At 36.2% G+C, this 23,696-nt stretch overlaps 1 protein-coding gene across 2 annotated transcripts in view; it reads left to right on the top strand.

The window, feature by feature from the left end:
• LOC126372779 (knirps-related protein-like) overlaps positions 1–23,696 on the top strand; it is a 707,336-nt gene that overhangs the window by 406,859 nt on the left and 276,781 nt on the right. For both annotated transcript variants that reach the window (XM_050018664.1, XM_050018665.1), the window contains one exon: positions 21,886–21,955. The gene's annotated coding sequence lies outside the window, so the exon portion shown is untranslated. The remainder of the gene's footprint in view (positions 1–21,885; positions 21,956–23,696) is intronic.

Below are 23,696 nucleotides of genomic sequence, written 5' to 3' on the forward strand. Positions count from 1 at the left end.
AATTCATATCCAGTTTTGGACTTAGGCCTCTTCCATGTTTTTCCACTTCCGACGATCTTGGGCTATCGACATCCAGCCATATCCTGCGTGCCGCACGATGTCGTCCTTCCATCTCAGTGGTGGTCTTAAATAAAATTAGTTTATTATTTTAAGAAATAAAGTCAATTGTCACATAAATAATGACTTGATTCACTTAACACATTGTTAATACCAGGAATAAAAATAAACTTGCTTTACAAGTCAGTCGATTACATAAGATTACTAAATCTTTTAAGGGGCAATGTATACGTTTTTACAATAAAATTCCCATTGACATTCAGAATTTGCCTTTCAACTGTTTTAAGACAGTAGTTAAACAAAAACTTTACAAAAAAGGTTATTATAAAGTTAGTGATTATTTAGAAGATATGAATGCATGGGATTAACTGTCTGAGAATCGATATTAGGCAGCTAAATTACTCAATTGTATACCATTATTTTATGTTTTATGTCTATTTTTATTTTTTTAAAGAACGTCTAGGGCCCTGTGCCGAGGTTTTTCTTGCAGCTTCTTTTCCCCGGCTATACAGGTTGTGAGAAGCTGCAGTAGTTTTAGGCGGATGAGACGTTCGTTATGTAAAATTGACGATTCAAAGTGTAACTATGTTACCTACTGAATAAAGATATTTTTGAATTTGAATTTGAATAAATCACTCAACTCTCAAATCCCAACACTACGTATATATCCGATTATCAATCAACTAATAATTGCCGATGTATTGACAAGCGTGTAATCATGTATGCTCTGGTTTACAAAGATTATGTGGAGTGATTTGTTACAAGTCTATGAAGTGATTGTGAGGCAAATGAGTTGTGTAATAGTGTTGTATGAAATAGTGTAACGGGTGATTGTGATGTACTGTTGGACTTTTGAACCTTAGAGATGTTCAGTGATTTATTTTTGTAAGCAGGGTTGTAAAGGAAAATGAATTTTCATACCTACTACTTAGTATCTAGACTAAATTTTTTATTTGCTTCTCTTACTCCCTAGAATCCGATGACGAAATAAGGTGCAAGTTCATTTCAAGACGTCACTATAATATTATTTATTTTTTAAGTTCAAATAATAATCTTCTTCTTTGCGAGTCGATGGCGATCGATATTAAATTTTTGCTGACCAGTAATCCACGCTGCCAGTGGCTTCGTGAAGTTCTTTAATAGTGCAGGTGTTAGAGCATTTAGGACAGCATAAAAGGTGAGCGTGTATTAATAATTAATAAGCTTTAATGCACAAAATAAAAAAAAATGCAAAAATGTTTACTTCAAACTAAAAGTGTGCTTATATTCTAAATAGATTATAGAAGTTATAGCGTAAACGAACAACCCGTCAAAAGCATTCCCACCGGGATTAGAACCCGAGACTTCCGGATCATACCACCAATGCTCAACTACTGTACCACAGAGGCCGTGATTCCTGACAAAGATGAATCATTATTTAATTGTATTTGAGTCACGCAGCTACATATATATATAATATGAGGTTATAAGTACACACTTATATAAATATCGTGCGAACCGACCGGATCATCCCGCGCCGTATGATTTTCTTCTGTAATCTAATAACGATGACTTAAGGCCAAGCTATTATCTACATTATGCTTTATTTCATCCATCGTTGACTCAATTCTGAAAATCGTCCAATACGGTTATGATAAAATAGAAACAGAATTGAAGATTTCTGTACAAAAAGTGCTTTGGTTTGAAAACCGGTGTCGAAAGTGATTGCGAATTGTATCTTTACAAAAAAAGAGATTGCCTAATCCTATAGGGAAAACGGACGGATGCCTATTATAGTAGTACAAAAATATTGCAAATAAACAAATTTGCTTTACGAATTACTATAATTCGTAAATCGATTTTCACTTACAAGATGCAAATAGATTGCAACCCTTAACATTGGTCTTTATAGCTAACTAAAATGTTACAGGGTTAAAGAGTTTGTGTTACAGGGTTTATCCTGTTTACAATAACCTAATAAATGCAACAACAACATAGCTTCACGCTTGTATCCCGAAACGAGGTGTACACATACACACCGCGTTTAAGTCTCATGTTCATCATCACTAATTTAAGAGCCACGCTCTTGTCGGTGTAGCATCCTCCATGCTACTTTTTAGGGAAAAATAGAGCAGTAGTTTCCCTCTTGTCTTCAGCCCCGCAGTACTCTGTCTGACGCGAGTGGGATGGCGCCCAGAGTTGTCTATTTCAAAGCCGTACTATGACTCCTGTCCTCCGCCTCTGAATAGTACTGACAGTTACTGCTGCCCTCTGTTAGTTTCCAGGTTACAGTCCCTGTGACTCGCCTCTTCCGTCCTACATTGCCGTACCAATGGTTCTCCGCCTCTGCAACCGTTGAGGTCTTCACCCGTATCCCTGGGTCTCATGTTACCTAATAAATAAATAGGTAACTATAAGTATAACAATTCCAAACGCAGCCGCCCCTTAACAAAGATGATTCGAATAAGCTCAGAGCAATGAGTTGGTTAGAACAGAAGCCGATGCCTCCAATTATCCGAGCGTCATTAAATAACAATAAAAAATAATATAATTCAGTTTAGTCAAGTAGACAAATGATTACTCTGTGCGGATTGGACGAACGTAGGGTTGGGAATATATCGGGAGAAAATGTCGATATGTAATAACAGTGGTATATTGTGGTACCTGTCTTAAAATGTTAGAATGTAAAAAAAATATTTTAGCTGTCAGATTTGTTTTGTAATGTACTTAATAAAAAATATTTATTGTAAAAAAAGTAAAGTAAGTTATAACCGTGTTAAAAAAAAAAACAAATTACAGGGAGGGGTAATTTTACTAGTATTTTTACAAGTCATAAAAATTGCGCGTAATTTTCCTAAATATAGGTCAATAATAATTGCAATAGATTATTTGTTTGTTTGTTCAAACACATAGACGAGGTAATATAATGACGTAAGCAATACTTTTTTGTTGTTTACTTATTTTATTTTTTTACTAGTCTATCTTTATAAAATTGAATGTTGGTTGATGAATGTGGAGGAAGCAAGAGAAGTATGTCAGGATCGAAAAAAATTGAATTCCACAGTTTCTGCTTAACCCGGTATGAAATACGTGAGTTTATGTATGAATGTGTATCTTTATAAAATCATTTAATCTTTTTCTATTTTTTTTTATGTATCCTTTTATTACACAAAATAAAACACAATCGATACATTCACTCGTTCATCCCAACACTAGTCCATTACCGGGCGCCGTCTGTAATCTGTTCTCGTTTTATTTTCGCGAATCAACTGCGGTCGGGTTAGATTGTGATTGTGTCGGCGCGGGCGCACGGTAGCTCTGACTTGCACAAATTGATTCTCTAAGGGAATCTCGTATTGAATTAGAGCATACGTATAGAGTAATGTAAGCTGAGATCGATGCCGATGAACATTTATTATTTAATCTTCTTTATTTTCCCTCCTATTCTTCAATATTTTTTGAAGTTCTCTAAAAATGTATGAATTTAAGAACTTAAACGCGACTACGGTAAAATCGCCTTTGGAAAAGTATGAAACAAATCAAATCAAATATACTTTAACAATAACAACAAGAAACAAACAAAGAACAACAAGAAACAAGAAAATATTTCTCTGAAATTCTTCCGAATTGTGATATTTAGAAGATAGACGTGGTCGTATGCCGTGGTAAGCAAACTCTTAGGACAGATTGGCTTACAACCACGGCTATCTCTTAAACATGACTATTCGGAAGAATTTCAGAGAAATATAATTTCCAGATGAATCTTCTCTTCTATCGTGTGGGTTGTGAGGTGAATTCCCAATGTCATCAACCCAGAAGAATCCAGATGAATTGTGTCCTTATTGATAATGATGACAATTGTTATGGGTGACAGGCATCATCATGCATAAGTACTTCGTATCAACAGTAATTGCAAGTTGTTGTTGAGTACTTATGGCTCTGTCCACCCCGTTAGGGATTACGTGCGTGAGTGGATGTGTATATGTACATTTACTACCTACAAAGCCATACATTACATTCTAAGAGGAACGGTTTAACTGACACACACTTATTAATACTATCGTTTAACATTCCTCTAAACGTAAGTAATTGAAGTCTAATAGAATGCGAAAGGCCAGCCATTGCTACGTGAAAGCTGTAGTAATTAATAATTAATATCTAGTAATTGAATTTCGCCATTTATATTGTAGGATTTGGTAGGTATGGTAGGCTTGCTTTGATGATGTTATGTTCTTTTTGATCCTCGCTTTTGAAATAGAAACGTTCGAATTTTGAAAACATTTGTTTTATACGAACTTAAAATAAGGGTACAATAGATAATTATTAAAAAAAGATTATTAAAAAATGTACCTACCTATTTTTAAAACTACATATTATCTGAGTAGTACCTGGTGTAGACCAGATGTCCCAAAACACAGGTCCTTCCTAGTTTGGGTTTCTGTCTCCCTCATAAGTCCGTACATACATAATGTAAGTTAATGTAAACACTGTTCTAAGAAGAAAAATAACCTTTTTTAATTTGTATTGATAAACATTATCTGAAATGTTTTTGTTAGCAAATTGTGGCCTAATTCCTTTGTCTTGCTATTTTTAGCAACTATAATAAATTTTTTCTACTCCTCTACTTTAATCTGGCATTTAAATAACCAAAAAGTCTAATATAAGTACATACATAATTAAACTCTTTGAAAAAGTGTACGCTCTATGGCCTATAAAAGCATTGTTTACAAAGTGTAACTGTACTATAATGTCGCCAAAAAAGCATTGTTGTTGTTTTTTTTTTTTGATCTGGAAACTGGCACCTTTACTTTGTTTGGTGCCATAGATATACTATAAAAAAAAAGTATACATTTGCCGCCATTTTCCCGCGCGTTGGAAAATAAATTGGAAAATTTTTGTGTTTCGTTTATTTTTCTTTGTATAATTTTTGTTTCATTTAAAATTACGTCGTCGTAGAAAAAGTATTGTATGCAACGTTGTATAACTAGGTCAAAAAATGCTCGTGGCGTCTCTTATTGCTAACTCACGCCACTCGCATTTTTTGACCCTTCTTATACAACTGTTGCATAAAATACTATTAAAAGGTGTATATCCTGACACATCCATCGCAAGATGAACTAAGTACCCACACCTCACCAAGGTTTCTGTTAGACCAACGTGATAGGTGGTGATCCGTATCGCCGTTTGTACTTAATTGGAATAAAGTTGTGAGCTTGTGTTGTGTGTATCAGTTGATAATGGTTGTTAATAAATTAGATTTTTTGCTAACAAGACAGTGGTGCTAATTCCTGTAAATACCATCTAATTTTATTTTGAGTTATATCTGTCATTTTCTTATCCGCCGAAAAGGAAAGGGACGGATGATCAATGAACTGTCATTGACAGCAATTTTAAGAAGAATGAGTAAATTAATTATGTTATTAAATTAATGCTTACTATTAAACAAAACGACAAATTCAGTACAATTAGTGATTATACTTCAATAAAGATAACATTTTACAACAGCTTCAATTCGCGGTCAAAATTAGATCTGTGAAAGTACGTAAACTAGTGTTGCGACGTTCATTAGCATAGTGATGTACAGTAGATATTAGGTCAATCGATTCTTTGCCATCTAACAGTACTTATGATGACATAAAAAACACTATTATTTGACACCCCAGTCGAATAGATTTTAAGTCTCATTAAAAATATCTTTAAAACGCTAAAACTTTACATCAAAACCTTTACAAAATAACCCCATAAGTTATCTCAAACGTTCACCATACAAATTAGCGAATAATTCGCATGAAGAGGAATAGGTTCGATTCCCAAGCCGGTGGGGTGGTACCGATGTAATTAATACCCGCCCACAACTAGCACGGGTACGAACCTGTGACCCTGGGTGTCGATGCCATGTTGTTTTGGTTATTTTACCTGCGATGGTTTGATTCGATGCGTTGTTTTTGCTTTATTAAGGAAAAAATGCTCTAGATTATTATGTTATTTAAGACAGTTTGCCTATAGTTATACAATAAATGCATTTGATTTGATTTTTGATTTGATTTGACATAATAATGGTGCTGATTCCAGTACACATCATCTAATTTTATTTTAAGTTATACCTGTATTTTTAAAGGAAAGAAAACTTTAAATAAAATTAAAAAGTGTCTGCAGGAAACAGGGACATTAAGACTCACAGTCCATCATAAATGGCGACACGATAACCACCTTCTACGTTGTTCTAACTGAAAGCTCGGTGAGGTGTGGGTACTTAGTTTTGGGATAATTTGAATAAAAAATTGCTTAAATGAAGACATTGTATATGACACATATATGAAATTGCATACATCGAAATGTAAGAACATAACTTAGAAACAAAGTAAAGTACGTACCACTTTCGACGGACAAACTTAATGAAATACTTACGAATTATTGTTTTGAGGCTAAATTTTATATTCTGTGGAAGTACACGTTATTGTATTCCTTTTTTAAGTCTTAAAATTGAACAATTATTTAAATACCAAGATGGCCGATCTCCGAACGGGTGACGTCGTGTGGTAAAAAAATCTGTCCAAATAATTAAAACTCAATTCAAACAGTAATTTATCGGCGGAATTTTTTTATAAGTTTTAAAATTTAAAAATAATTTATTTATATACCAAGATGGCCGAACTCTGGGTGACTTCGCGGTTACATTAAATATGGCAAAAAAATCTTTACAATTTTTGCCATGTTTTGTAGCATCGTGTTAATCATATCACAAGCTTTATGCGTGGCCATACACGCACTTGTCCCTTTTTTACCACAAAAAAAACTATCCATTGAGCACAATATCTGCGTGACCAAATACTTAAAACTCCTCCATTCAAACGGTAATTTATCGGCCTAAATCTTTAAAACTATAGCCGCAAGTATGAACGATTTTATTTATATAGTTTATATCGCTCTTATAAGTTTAATTAAATATTTATTCGTGCGGGGCGGGGTAGATACGCCCTCGCACCATATCGATATTATTTCTAGATTTAAGATTGGGTGAATAGGCCAGGAAATTTGCTTCGAATGATAAAGCACGTTGAAAGATTGTAACTTTTGCACGACGGTATTATTCTTCAAGTTTTAAGCCGCTTTAAGGATTGTTTCAGCGTCTTAGCATGCATAGGTTCCGTTTCTCTTTTGAAAATAAATATCGGCGACCGAAGGACGTAATTTACGATTCTTCTTCTTCTATCGTGTGGGTTGAACCATGGTGTCAGACCACCCTCACACATGGTCCTGGTCCTGGTGACTTTGCCCCGGTGTGTGGTGTGTGGTGACGATTCTGACGACCCAATGACTCTAGCCGTGGAAGCGGTCAATCAGTTCGCGATATTATTGGCGCGTGAACTGTTTTTTGTCGCTACAAGGTTTGGAGACCACCACGCCGATAAGGTTGACAATTCCCTCATTCAGCGCTTATCACTTCCAGCCCACTAGGGTCGATTAAGTCTTTCAAATATAATCCTCATTTGCCATTTACTTAGTTAAGAGTCTTTTTGTAATTATTTCTTTTTATTTTGGTGCAATAAAGTGTATTTGTATTGTATTGTATTGTATTGTCCTCTCAGACAACGCCTTGAGCCGAGGTTCGGTCTGAACTTCGGCTCAAGGCGTTGTTGAACACCCTTAGGCCTGTCGTCTTATTTTTTTGTACTGAATAATAGCCAGCGCTCCCAATTTCTCCAGCCAAGTAGAAAACAAGTGCCGTCAAAAAATCAAAAATGATTCTAAGATAAACAAGGAAGTGGTAATCGCTTTTCCACTGGCCAAACGTTTCGACCTGCGCCGACCGCATTTATCATACAAAGGTCAAGTGCACGATACTTATCGATAGTTTCATGATGTCAGCCATCTGACTCATATACGCCAAATGACACGCTCTGAATTAATTTTAGGTTTTTTTTTTGTGGCTCGGTAAGGTATGGGTACTTAGTTGGTCTTGCAATGGAAGTACCTGTGACAACCGAATTGGGATATAGCCGTGAGTTTATGTTATGTTATAGCATTATTAAATTCGTTAGAACGAATGTCCTTTTAAAATCCAAACCCTTAACTACTGTGTCTGGAAATCTCGGCCGCAAGAGATTGAGTCAAGCTCGATTCAAGTTCCTATTGGTGTGAAGCGGAGAATGTCCCTTCTATATTATTTAATCATAGATAAAGAATAATATTATTATTACGTATAGAACGGTAACTGTCCACCCCGTACAAATTTGTATCTTTTTTTTAACTTTTTGTAAATTTGCCGCAGATGGTATTAACTACTTGGACAAATGGGGAGCGCTGAAGGCTCTCACCCGGTACAAAATTTAAGACAACATGCCTGAGGGTGCCCAGTTGGGCGCGAACCTCGGCTCAGAGCGTCGCCTGAAGAATAATATTTGAAAGAATTAATCGACCCTATTAGAATGAGGGAAGGGCGCCGACTTCACCCCCTCTGGTTCTTAGACGGCGCGCGGACTGTGTCTTTCTCGCACTTTTTGATTTTTGTACGGAGTGTCCGGAGTGTTATGAAGTAACGTATTATAATATTGTTTATTCTATGGTAACGATTCAATTACGAAAATAACGTGACCAAAATGACACACTAAATTAATTCTCAAACGTTTTGGTGTCATTTATTAATGTATCGTTAATATCATATAAATAAATTAGGATTAATTTGGACACGAATTTAAATATTGTACAAAAAATAAATTGAAGAGTGGTAGGTTATGTAAATAGTCTAACCTTGTCAAATTAATTTAGTTTTTGTGAAAAGTCACTAGAATAGATTGCGTTTGTAAAAAGCTTTATTTAATGCAATTAGCATTTTAGAACCTGCAATTTTGAGGGGTCTTTTTTAAATACTGACGTTTGTTTTTTTTCTTCTTTTTATGAATTTGGGTCAATAGGGGAGTGCCAATTCGAATTCCGATACTGGACTTGCCCCAATAATTTATTATTTCACTAACACACTTGGCTCGATACAAACATACATAGCTCTCAAACACAGTCATATTATATCTCCTTGCTCGCGGTCGGGTAAAAAACAATCATACAGGAAAATAATTATTATAATTAGTGAGACAGTGTTTGCATAGCTCTCGAAATAACTTAAGTGTTCAATTGTGATGTAAATAAGAGAAATCGAAGACGCGATTCGTAGAATTTCGACAGGTTTGTTATTGTGACATCAATTTTGTAGAAGAGTCAATCTATTGTGGCTACTTATAATTAGGGTCTGGCTGACCTCAAAGACATTGTCCCTCGATGGGCATGCACATGATAATCGGCCTCGTATCGCATCCCAAGTGGGTCGACACGACATCAGCCGAGCTAGTACCGCTTCCAGTTTTAAGTCCTACATTTAATACAATAGCAAGTTCTTTAACCCTAAGTGTGCAAGATAGCACATCTTTTTATAGAGTTTTACCTCTTTTATATAGTTTATTCTTTTATTGTCTTTGATTTTGATAATGACTTTGGTCCTTTTGTTCTTCTTTTAAAAATATATTATATTTCTGTTTGCACGAAAACCGTTTTTATTATTGGTAGTTCTAGTTGCTATATTGCAATGCCGCCGTTTGTACTTCTCTTGTCACTTTTGTGACAGTTTTCAATGTTGTGCTTAGATGTGCAATAAATTTTTGTATTGTATTGTATTTAAAATATGTTTAAGTTTTTATATTCATAACTTAAGTAAATTCTTAAACAAAAAATTTTGCTATAGTATCTAATTATTAAACTTTATTGTCTCCTTTTAGCGTGTCGTTTGTACAGAAATTGCACCAAACAAAGTAGAAACTCACAAAATTATTTCGACAATGTCTCCATTCGGAATCGAACCCAAACCTCCAGATTGTGAGCTGAACGCTCTAACCACTAGACTGCGGAGGTTTTTATAATTGAAAAGTTACTAAATTAACTAATAAGCGGTGTTGAAGTCCTTACAAGAAGGAAATCCCATATCTGATCTAACACTTTCTTCACAAAGGGTTACAAGTTGTATTCAGGCAACTTTATAACTCTGCCCGCCCCGATACGGTTAACAGGCGTGCATAGGTACGCATGTTAACGAAGCATACATATTCCCACAAGGTAATTGCGGTTCGCACATTGTATTCGAACCTAGCGGTCCGTGTTACGACCTTGCACCATCGTAAACTGAGCACGCCGGTATGCGCCCGCGCAGGGATGAGTTGTTAGTAGTTTTAACTATGCATACGTTTATATTCATAATACGTAATTTAGGTTCAATAAAAACAAATTATACACCCTGTTGGGGACAGTGGAACCATAGGACATAAATCAAATTGCAACTACGGTTGCGCATTGCCTACTTGGCTTGACAAAATGGGGAATGCTAAGGGCGCGAAACGAGTTTCAAGGCGTCGTCTGACAGGATTATGTGAAAGAATTAATCGATCTAAGTGGGCCCCAGACCTACGGGGTATAACGTAGAACCCTTGTTTAGAGATACGGGTGAAGACCATGACGCTTGCAGAGGCGGAGATGGAAAGCCATCGGTACGGTAATGCAGGACGGAACGAAGCAAGTCACAGGGACTGTAACCTGGAACCTGATAGAGGGCAGCAGTAACTGTCAATACTATTCAGGGGCGGAGGACAGGACTCCTAGTACGGCTTTGAAATAGATTACTCTGGGCGCCATCCCACTCGCGCCAGACAGAGTACTGCAGGACGGAAGGCAAGAGGGAAACCACTGCTATATTTCCCTAAAAAAGTAGCATTGAGAATGCTACACCGACAAGAGCGTGGCTCTTAAATTAGTGATGATGAGTACGCTAATAGCGATAAGCATTCTCAACTAAAGTTTTCGTTACAGTGTCACTAACACTCTGTATAGTTATTTAAGTAGCTGTTAAAATATATAATTAGTACTAAATACGATTCCTTGATATAATTCCGATTATATTGCCGGAATAAAACTGGATACCCTCTTCTAATCACCCTTTGCACTAATAAAATTAATATTAGCACTTATCCAATAGAAAATTGCTTGAACTGAGGTCGATTCGATTTGCAATACTTAATAACAATTATTCGTTTTGTGGTGTCAACTGCTTTTAATTAGCAATATTTTACTTTGAGAATAAAGGTGCTCTCACACTGCGATGAACCGAATTCGATAACACTTACCATGCAATGTTTACTTACCTAAAACCATAGAATTTAAAACGTACATTATAGACGGCGATACGGCTTACCACCTATTATGCTGGTCGAACAGAAAGCTCGGTGAAGCCTGGGCACTCAGTTCTTCTTGCGATGGATGTACTTCTAACCAGCCCAATTGGAATTATTATGATCATGAACTTATGTTATTTAAAACGTTCCATAGATAGCACTGCATAAGATACGGTGAGAGCCCTCAGCGCCCCCATTTGTCCGGCCAAGTAGTTAATGCCATCTGCGGCAAATCTATAATAAGTCACGTCAAAAAAAAGAAAAAAAAAAATGCAAAAGATACAATTTTGTATTTTGTTGTCTCTCTTAATTGATTAAACATTATAACATACAGCACAGCCTATGGTGTGGATGGATTGTGTAAAGGATTTGTGTATGAAAGGTGTGAGTAATTGAGCTGACGACTGACAGAAATGAATGAAGAGGAATACCAATTGTGTCGACCACTCTTAGAGTGGGATAAGGACAGGAGAATGATATAACATACAGTATAATATACTTCATACCCCTGAGCTGGGAACAAACTTAGCACTTTCAAGGACAGAACGTCTAGGGACGTTCCGATTCCAAGGTGTCATACTACCTATTATAAACCATCAATGACCCATGGTCTCTGTCCGTGAAAGGGTTAACAACGCACGATGATGGAAGATCATCACAAAATTATATATTTTTATCTATGTTGACAGTCTGGTAACCAACTAGATAGCTATCTTTTAAAAAAGCGTCCACGAGAGGGATAGTTTCTCATTATCAGCATTATTTCAGCCTGCTTTGTTATATGTGAATATGCCTTTAATCGTAAAAACATTAAGTGTCTTAAATTATCTTTATTTACAAATTTTATTGAAAAAATTACAGAATAAAAGTAGGCTATAACATTAGCAGTATAATGGTCGTAATACGTAAACGACATAGGCTGGTTTAAACGACATTAAAATTATAGCAAATGTGTATGATAATTATGTTTTAGTTCTAAAGTCGAGTTGACTATTTGTATTTTACAATTAATTTAAAAAATATATTACATAGTGCTGTTTCGGGCAGACATAATCTTCATTAAATATATTTTTTATTAAAGATACGAAGCGTTTTTATTAATAAATTTAGAAATCAAATTTAAATTTTACCAACTAGGGTCTACGTATTTCTACCTATCTAATCAATTAACTAAAAATATGGTGAAATATTCATGTTGTTTCCAAAATATTTATATTTAAACAATATACAACTTGTTTCTTATATTTTTTTACAACTATTAATATCATCACACAAAACATGACTGTATAAAAACATCTTTACTCCTACTATATGTGACATAACTATAATTTATTTACAAACACGACAAATAGAATTTAAACTCGCGAGATAAAAACCGTAGAGTCCTTAGCGGTCCTTTAGAGTGCGGGGACTGTTGCGGTATCGCGATTTCGGCGCGGGGAGGTGAATGTCCTTTCTGTACGTAGTAGGAACTGTAAAATAATCTGTGACTGCACTACAAAATCATCTTATCATCATCAGCCCATTAACGTCCGCACTGCTGGGGCACGGGCCTTCCCTATGGATGGATAGTGCGGTTTGATGGTTATTAACGACTGCTAATGCAGCCGGGACCAACGGCTTAACGTGCCTTCCGAAGCATGGAAGAGCTTGAGATGAAAACTTTTTTTTGTGGTCACCCATCCTATGACCGGCCTTTGCGAAAGTTGCTTAACTTCGACATTCGCAGACCGAGCGCGTTTACCGCTGCGCCACCGAGCTCCTCACAAACCGTGCAAAGTCATCTGTTAACCCTAATTAAAACACTCATATCGAACTACACCACAACCGGCCAACAATAATAAGTCCGCAACATAAATTCAGACAGAGGTTAGGGTCACGTGGCTCAATTAATAAATTAAGGGCCTAGTACGTTAACAGTGGAATATTCATTGCTGGCATAATACATGATAAATGTAGCGAGAAATATGCATAGTCAGGCTTCAATTGTGAACAATGCGCCGAGGTAAGGCATGCGAGCCTTAGTCTTCCAGCTAGGGAGAAGAAATTTATTTATTTATTTATTTTATATTTGGGAGACCAACAGCTCTTAACCACTATAGCAAAAAGAAAATCATACTTAAAAACTAAGTCAATAACAGGTTTCCACCTATATAAAACAGTATAAAAATATTAAAACTTAAAACTTAAGCGCACTGCAAGGGTTAAGGACATGCACAGATGCCTAAGACAGTACAAAGACGCTGACTTAAACAATAAAAATAACGCTACTATCTTAATATTAAAAACTATATAACAAAGTGAAACTACAGTAACGATGACAAAATAATTGAATAAATTTATATAATGCAATTTTTTTTTTGACGTGACTTATTGTAGATTTGCCGCAGTTGGCATTAACTACTTGGCCGGACAAATGGGGAGCGCTGAAGGCTCTCACCCGGTACAACGTTTAAGACAACAGGCCTGAGGGTGCCCAGTTGGGCGCGAACCTCGGCTCAGGGCGTCGTCTGAGAGGAAAAATATTTGAAAGAATTAATCGACCCTAGCGGGTCGATAGCGATAAGCGCTGAATGAGGGAAATCGTCGACCACGCCGGCGGGGTCGGTATCGGGGACCTGAAGTGTTTGGTGTCGCGAGCTGATTGGCTGCCTCTATGGCTAGAGTAATCGGGTCGTCGGGATCGTATATTACGTCCTTCGGACGCCGATACTTTTCAGTACCGTCCTTAAGCGGTATATAATGCAGGTTGCTTATAAAATATTATTAAAAAAAGGACGAGAGAGTTCGCGTCTTACCGACTCACAACCAGTGTTAAAGAGGTCAAGTTAAATTTTAATAAATATTAAATAATGCATTTTACTGCAATATCTTAAACGTAACGACATGTTACTTACGAACAGGCAAGATTGTGTTCAAACACGAAACTAGCATAGCAGTACTGCTATGGCTTTTGATAACTTTTAAAATAAGTAAATGTAAGGACTAAGGAATGTTATTACATGAGTAAATGTAAAGCTTAGCCAACGTGCACTGGGGGCGTAATAATGGTGACTTTGTTTTTAACTACTTCAATTGCCTATTGTAGAATATATCTCTTCGTTATCACCTTGATTTACCACCATTTGAACCATTCTATCACATTATGATGGATATTATAAGGGGTGCAGGTATGCTATTGATGATTTGTAGCTCTAACCAAAAAATCCCTCAGAAGCACGATTGGGACTTTATGGTAGATATTTCTGTCTTATTGATGCTGTTATAAATAATACAATTACTGATTTTTTACCCATAATATTCATGGTTGGCAAGATCTCTGCTTTTCATTCTGACTTTTGTTTTCGGAATTTATTCAGATTTTTGAGTCGGTTTTTAGTTTTACGTCAAAAATCCAATAAACTTTATATATACCATAAAAAAACAGTTACTTACAGAACAAAAATATCAAACAAAACAAAAATAAAATTAAATAAAACTAAAATAAATAAACAAAACTCAAAATAAAATAAATTATTTACAATTAACACTTAACCTAAACCTTAATTAAAAAGCCCGCCTCTAATCGTAACTGTTGCAAATGTACTCATAATGCTGGCAGCGAAATGCGTTGCACCAGGAACGATTCTGAGCGGGGATCCGCACCACTATTCCTGAGGCGCCGCCCCAACACGCAATTAAAGCTCCTGGCTTCAGCGCACCATACCCCACTCATCTCCACCGCGAAGACAATGAAGATATATGGCCCCTCAAGGGCTTTTACTTAGCCCGTTTTTCTAAAATTAATCTACTTCAGTATCCTGTCCATCAAATTCAAATTCAAAAATATCTTTGTTCAATAGGTAAGTAACATAGTTACACTTTGAATCGTCAATTTTACATAACGAACGTCTCATCCGCCTAAAACTACTGCAGCATCTCACAACCTGTATAGTCGGGGAAAAGAAGCTGCAAGAAAAACCTCGGCACAGGGCCCTAGACGTTCTTTAAAAAAAAAAAAAAAACATAAAATATTGGTATACAATTGAGTAATTTAGCTGCCTAATATCAGTTCTCAGACAGAATCCCATGCATTTATATCTTCTAAATAATCACTAACTTTATAATAACCTTTTTTGTAAAGTTTTTGTTTAACTACTGTCTTAAAACAGTTGAAAGGCAAATTCTGAATGTCAATGGGAATCTTATTGTATCGACTGGGGGACTACCTTACCGCGATCGCCTGCGGTCAACGAGCGTTCGTCTGCCTATTGTATTGTCTAAGTTTTTATCCGATCCAGAACAATAAGAGATCATCCAACACTATGCTGACTATGTGGAGCACTGTGGGGTAGGTATTTAGGTGATGTGGGTTTTAAGGCATGTGAAAATGTTAGCGATAAATGTTACCTTTGTTTTCACTAGCATAGTTGGCTCGACCATTATAGACGGCGATACGGCTCACCACTTATCACATTGGTCTAAGGGTGGTATTAATAAACTAATCTCAGCTTCGAGACTGCCCTCACGATCATGTCAATCTTCTTCTATCGTGTGGATTGTGAGGTGAATTAACAACCCCATCAACCCTGGTGTCAGGGTTATTACTGAGCCGCCATAGGCCCCTGACATTACTCGTGTAACGACTACGTACTTACACCAGTAAGTAATAACCGGGACCAACATCTTAACGTGCCTTTCGAAGTACAGATCTTTTTAGTTTTTATCATGTCAATATGTCAGTTCTTATATAAAAACTAGGGACCTGAGCATGATCTTGAAGGCAGTCTCAAAAAGCAAAAGTATGGAACGGAAATTAACTTAAAAAACACTATAAATTTCATGAATTTTCCGACAGGAATATCCACTTCATATAAACTCAGAATCATGGTCTGAATCATTCCCCTCAGTATTCTTTACGTTGTCACTAACACCCATATTGTATGGCTACCGTATGTACTTGTACGGGGTATGAGTGACATGGTAACGAAAACTAAGAGGGATGATTCAGCTAATTATTCTGCGTTAATATCAAGTGGAATTTTCCATCGCAAAAGTATAGAATTGAAAATAATTAAAAAAAACACGATTTTGCGAGGGAAAATTCCACTTGAAATTAACTCAGAATCATGGTCTGAATCATCCCCCTGAGTGTTTGTTACGATGTCACTAACGCCCTGTATAATATATGAATATATTTGCCCATATTTGACAACATAATTTCCAAGCAAACACTAATGAATAAATACGTGGAACAATCGTTTAGCGTTGAGAGGCTTAAGAAATTATTTTTCGGAAATGAAGCGCACAGACCAGATCTCTTCATTCGAGTGGCCGATGGATGGTGCTTGAGGATTCAGTCTTGACAAACAAAGTACGTTTCCATGGTTCAACTCTTAGTGTTCGGATTTGGTCGGATGTACGATGTGACGTGGATGCGGTATGTTAATTGTGAGTCAAACTCGCATTTAATATCTTTGTGAATTTATAATATTTTTTTTTTGTTATGACAATGAAAACATAATAAAAGTCATTTTATCTCTAAAATAGATCTCCTTCAGCTAACCCTGCATTATCGGAAATGTCATACGGTTTGGAAATCACGTAGTAATAAATCAATAGAGAACAAAAGTATTAATAATTATTAAATGTAACATTATTATACACCTTTACAATAAAGAGTATTAAATACATTTTAACAAATATATATTTATATAAACAGAAATAAACGAGGCCCCTGATAGGTCAGCCAAGATCGAAAAGCGACAGTGATAGTTATAAAAATGTATAACATTGACATAAGGTGACACGTAATCCCATAATAATTATGGGATTCTTCGACAGTGATAGCGATAAAATTATACGGGATTGGCATGTTACCTAACTACCATGGTTTGACGACCTTGGTAGTCGACTTCACAATCTTAATTAACAATGGTATCTATTTCTCCCAAGTAACAAATTGCCACCTTCACTATTTTCGTTAGTCCCGTATTCCACCAAATAAATTCGGTACAGCGCGTGGGCCTGGTGTTATCTTAGAAAGCAGATTGGAATGCACAGTGTAATACCGGAATTCCAATAATAAACATCGAATTACGTACCGTATTACTACCATGACGATCTTCAATATCGAGCACTGTTTGCTCAAATGTAGTTCAAATAATAGGAGACAAAGCGATGATGTATTCTTTTAGTACTTAAATAAACGATTATTATTGTGAAAATAAAATGAAATTAATTTATACGATTCATATCATCATCGCCAGCCCATTAACGTCCCCACTGCTGGGGCACGGGCCTTCCCTATAGATGGATAGGGAGATCAGGCCTTAAACCACCACGCGGGCCCAGTGCGGATTGGTGGTTATTAACGACTGCTAATGCAGCCGGGACCAACGGCTTAACGTGCCTTCCGAAGCACGGATGAACTCGAGATGAAAACTTTTTTTTTGTGGTCACCCATCCTATGACCGGCCTTTGCGAAAGTTGCTTAACTTCAACAATCGCAGACCGAGCGCGTTTACCGCTGCGCCACCGAGCTCCTCCCTATTCATATCATTATGAAGTAAATGTTTATTCATATACAAAGTTCGTTACTACTATAAAAACCACACACGTCCAATACATCGGTTTCTCTATGTGTGGAATTCGCTTATGTCATAGAATAATCAATAATACTCCGTATAGAACGGCAACTCTCCGCTCCCCACCAGCGTCTCCGCTAGGCTTACCTCAACCCCCTCGAATATAGTTTAGACTTGAATCGTATGGTGTCAGACGTCACACACACAGAGACATGTGTACGATAATGTTAAAGTGTAGTGTCTGTGTAAAACGAGGATTTGTGTATGAAGTGTCCGGTGTATGCTTAAGTGTATGCACGAAGGAAAACATCATAAAGAAACTCACATTCCCCGAAAATGTGTTTCAAAATACCTATCCTGTATCGAGCCAGTTTTTCCACGCTCTTTGGAAGGTCAGCCAGGCAGACGCTTGTGTAAAAAAATCGGACCTGTCAAATCTTCAGGTTTTGTAAGCGGACCCTGTAAATACGGGATAACTGTCCAATAACCCGATTACTCTAGCCATAGAGACAACCAATCAGCTCGCGAGAACAAACGCTTCTCAACCCCGATACCGACCCCGCCGGCATGGCTGACGATTTCCGTCAATCAGCGCTTATTGTAATCGATTAATTCTTTCAAATATTATCCTCTCATACGACGCCCTGAACCGACGTTCACACCCACTGGCACCCCCAGGCCTGTTGTCTTAAATGTTGTATCGGGTGAGATTAGCGTTCCCCATTTGTCTGGCCAAATAGCTAATGCCATTTGCGGCAAATTTACAATAAGTCTCGTCAAAAAATAAGATAACTATAATTTTTAGTCCATAATAATAATTTCTCTGAGTATAAGATAAACTGTAAAAACCGATATTAAAATAATTAACATTCATAATTTGAGTTCACAAATTTTACTGCCCTATGAATAAATATGCTTTTCAAGTTGTTTCATAATAACTTTCTAAGCAGATCACGTTGACCGTGATACAGATAGGCATCGATGACTATAAAATTATTAATTTCCAAGACGTTATGGGTCCCATTATAAAATAAATAGTGGTATCGTGGACCGAGTGTTCTCCGACTTTATTGAATTATAACTTAGCGCGATCTTATTTGTCTTATACTACGATTTAGGCATTTTGACTTTTTGTAAATTGCAAACTAATTATGCTGCTAAAACGTTCTCAGTACTTTAAGATGAGTCACTTACTATTAGAGACCCCCCACACTAGCGTCTTTCGAGCGTCGTCGTCGTGCCAGCGTGCGCGCGACGATCACGCGACGTTGACGCCGCGGTGACGCGCCGCCAGCGCTGGTTCGGCAGCCGAACGCCGAGCGTGCGCGGCGCTGGCGTCGCGTAGCCGTTGCTCCTGTCAATGCGCCCTGTCCTGTAGGGGGTCTCTTACAATTACAATACAACACAACAATTTTACGTAAATACTTCTTTCTCTTCTTCTTAGCATGCCTATCCATAAATGGAGCTTGGCGATCAGCTCAAAGATTGTTTGCCTATCCCTGGCCATATGAAATAGCCTGTCGCCACCTTCGTCCACTCCTAGACGTTGTCTAACCATGCCATGTTAGGTTTGTTATTTTCTATATTTTTCAGTATTGTCAGGCGTTTATTTTGTTGTTAGTTCTCGTCAGAGTTCCGAAAATTACATTACTATCCGATCTCTAGGATGAGGTTAAAATACCTGAATTTTAGTTACAATTATTACTACTTTCACACAGTCCCCATGAGCCACCCTCAGGCAATAGCTATAAGTATGTAATAATAATAATATGACAAACACCCAGTCCCAGACTAGTAGTAGACTTATTCTAGTTTTTTTTTTTTACTTTTATAAAACTCTATAAAATAATAAAAGATAAAAGCCAGTATCAAAACAAATAAATCCACATATAAATGAGTACTAAGGAAGAGCTCGGCAGTCGATGCTTTGGTAGTAAAAAATTGAAATATAATAAATCAATTTGGAGGTTATATCCGTCGATCTGCGCCCGAACGGCTTCACGACTGACGGTTTAGGACGTGGCCACAGGCGCTTGTTAAAATAATAACATTAAAACATCTTCTTCTATCGTGTGGATTGTGAGGTGAATTACCAACCTCGTCAACCCTGGTGTCAGGGTTATTATTTAGCCGCCAAAGGCCCCTGACTGTTGCTGTTTATGTTATGTTATGTTTTAATGTGACGGCCTCCGTGGTCCAGTGGTTGACCGTTGGGCTCAGGATCCGGAGGTCCCGGGTGATCCCTAGTTTGGCTAGGACATTACAGGCTAATCACCTGATTCTCCAAAAAGTAAGATGATCCGTGCTTCGGAAGGCACGTTACCCACGACTGGTCCCGGTCACAACTTACTGATGTAAGTTAGTAGTCGTTACATGAGCCATGTCAGGGACCTTTGGCGGCTCAATAGTACCCCTGACACCAGGGTTGATGAGGTTGGTGATTCACCATAACCCACACGATAGAAGAAGACTTTTTCACTTCGTGGCCACCACATTTTATACTTTTTAAGGAAAATTAATTCCGGAATTCTGTTTAAATCAATCCAAGTCCAAAATTGTATACCTTAAACTAACTGTCCCTTTGACCGAACCCTAACATTTCCTAAGCAGTGTCGTGTCGAACCGTCGATTCGTTTCGAGCGATATTCACTTATTTATTTACTCGATCATCAAATGGTGATTTATGGGAGTTTATGGGAGTTTTGAGCAAACGAGAGGGCTGGTTGAAACGCCCTTCTAATACGTTGCTCTTTTTTTTAATAGGTATTTTAAAGGTGAAAGTTTGAAGACATTTAAGTAAACAAAGGAATTGATTAATGAGGATATGGGTGTGGCTCGTTAAAGGTAAAAGTTGTGGAACATTTTTCATAGGTATTTAGATAAGTATTCTAATAGATTTGTTAACGTGACTTAAATAATTATCACATGACACTACGCAAGCTGCCGTTTGCCGAACGCTGGCAGGCACCAGAAATAAAATTTTATTTATTTGAATTTGTAAAATTTAATTTACATATTTATTTATTTTTAATAATCTGTATTTTTATTTTGTAATTATGGATTTGTTAATTGTCCGAAATTCATTATTTGAATTTGAATTTTCTACTTGAACGGACCAATGGGAAGCGTTGAGGGCTCTCGCCCGAGACAAGATTTGTGGTTTTTTTTTTCACTACCAATCCAGCATATAAGATAAACAGTAAATAAAATTTAGCCCTTTTTTGGTGAATTGCGTTAGGTCGAAATACAGGGGGTTAAAAAAGGCCACATCGTAGCAATTCATCTCAAAAGCAATATTACAATTTGACATTTGCGCATATAAAAGTAAGTGCGCAATGCAAACAAATGTCAAAATGGGAATTGCTTCGATGTGGCCTTTTTACCCCCCAGATCTCTGATTTGGTTTCGTGGTTCACATAAATATAAATTGCAAATAAATAAAATCCAGTAATTCTCTTTAAACAGACACAATAATAAATATTTATGCCTTGTTGATGTAATCCACTGGAATCGTGTTCGTTTTAACACCTTATTTCTTGATTTAAGGAAGTTAAAACATAAGAACATAGACCTTAGTATATTTAGAACGTTCTTACATAAAAAATAATGACTTTTAAATTGACCATATTTTTTTTTATTTAAAAAAAATACAATTAGGTACTAATGTGGCCGTGGTAGCCCAGATAGTAGAAAACTTGCCTCTCACTTTGAGGTCGCAGGTTCGAATCCAGTACAGGCCTAAACCAATGATTGTCGAATTTATTTTCGAATTCATGTTTGGATCATAAATGATTATCACGTGCTCAGCGGTGAAGGAAAACATCGTAAGGAAACCCCCATTCCCAAGAAATGCATTTTTGGAGGTATGTGACCTATCCTGTATTGGGCTGGTTTTTCCTTCGCGGGTTGGAAGGTCAGACAGGCAGTCGCTTCAGTAAAATCTGGACCTGTCAAATCTTCAGTTAGGTAAGCGGACCTTGTAAAAAACGGGATACTGCCAGGGAGATGATGACAATTAAGTACTAATGTACTTACTAGGCAATCTAACACTCACAATTCGTTTTTTTTTTCAGGTGGGCATAGACACAACTCTCCAGAAAGCTACACTTGTAACCACACTTGGAATGTGCTCCGCTCAAAAAGGTAATATCATATATTATAAGAAAAATCTACAACAAGTCATGTCAAAAAAACTTACATATACTTACATAATATACTTTTGTTTTCTTTGCTTCAGTTTAGCACAGACATTTCAATCTATAAATAAAGTGTAAGTATTTTTTTTTCGTGCAGTAGACCTAGTACTAATATAAATCGCTTTATGCAATTCAAATGTTACAATTATTTCCTTAAGCCATGTCTATAGACGTTTAACTCTATAAATGCATTCGTCATGCGCAATGTATAATTAGATCATCGACATTCCAAATCGATTCAGCAAACAAATCGAATCGACAGCAGCGATTCTTTTAATCGAGTAATATTTCCAGTATTCCGACCTCTAATTTATAAATGGTCACGATTTTGTGTTCAATAACATGTTTGTTAGTTATATTAACTTGTGTGTTTATTTAAATTGATAGCTCGTTGTATTTCGAATTAAGAACTGTACAAATGATTACGTATTATTTTTAAATTGAAAAAGAAAGAAAAAAAACATAAACAAACTTAAATATGAACAAGAAAAAACAAAATATTTTTAAAAGAAATAAAATAATTCGATATTCGAAAAAGAGTTGTTTTTAAAGTGTAAGTATTTTATAAATTCTATACTTAAAAATAATAAAACCTTTTGTATTTATTTAATTTTAAAATTAATTTATTAGTTATTCAAAAATATTTTAAATATCGAAGCATCTTACTTAAAGAAAATATAAAAAAGCGTTACCTACGTATATGCCTTCTCTTCATCCAGCCATTCGAAGCATAAATTATAATCTGCAATAAATTCGCACCTAACATCCAAGCTCACTCAAAGCGCACCCGCTCAATATATCACGATCTAGACTAAAATCAGAACTACATGACCTATAGCCATCAGCAACTCCTAAGATGGATAGTCCTGCGCTAATAAGCAAGTTGAACCATGCATATCTCAAGAGCAATATTCCTCCATGTAAATATTAAAACATGAAAGTAAGTCTGTCTGTCTGTAACATTCTAACGCTTAAACAAATGAGGGACTATCCAGGCTACATTCCCCAAAAATAATAAATATGGCGCTGTCGAAATTTAACGTGATAATTACCTATTTTCTCATTACTCGGGTACTTACATAATTATTTAAAAATACAATGTAATGGCAGAAACATATATAAACGAATTGTTGATTGCAATATATCAATACACTCTACAAACCTCCTTCCCGAGCCTACATCTATAGAAAAAATTCATATAATGCTACAATAGAATTATATAATAAACTACCAGAAAATATAAAAGCTTTAAAATCTCCCGAGTTTAGAGGAGTTCTTACTAAATGGTTGAGGGAACACAGTGAACGAATACCTTACACATGACTTATAAATAATGTGTATGACTAAAAATGAAAATAATTCTAGATAATTAATATGATATAAATAAATTGTAAGTAAATCTTTTGATGTAAGTAATTTAATTTTATATAATCCCACAATTAATTCAGATTGTTTTGACTACATTATGTTATGCATGCCCTCTGCTTAATTTGCACACCTGAATACAGGTTGAATATACCTACTGTACTAGATTTAAGACCTTTAACAATGTATATCGAGCAAATAAATGTTTTTATTATTTATTATTATTATTATTGATATTTGAATCACATTATGGATAGAATTATGTTGCTACCTATATTTTTTTTCTTAATTTCTATCAGAATAATTATGGGTGGACGATGTAA

This window comes from Pectinophora gossypiella, chromosome 14, assembly GCF_024362695.1.
Source record: "Pectinophora gossypiella chromosome 14, ilPecGoss1.1, whole genome shotgun sequence".
NCBI classification, from domain to species: domain Eukaryota; kingdom Metazoa; phylum Arthropoda; class Insecta; order Lepidoptera; family Gelechiidae; genus Pectinophora; species Pectinophora gossypiella.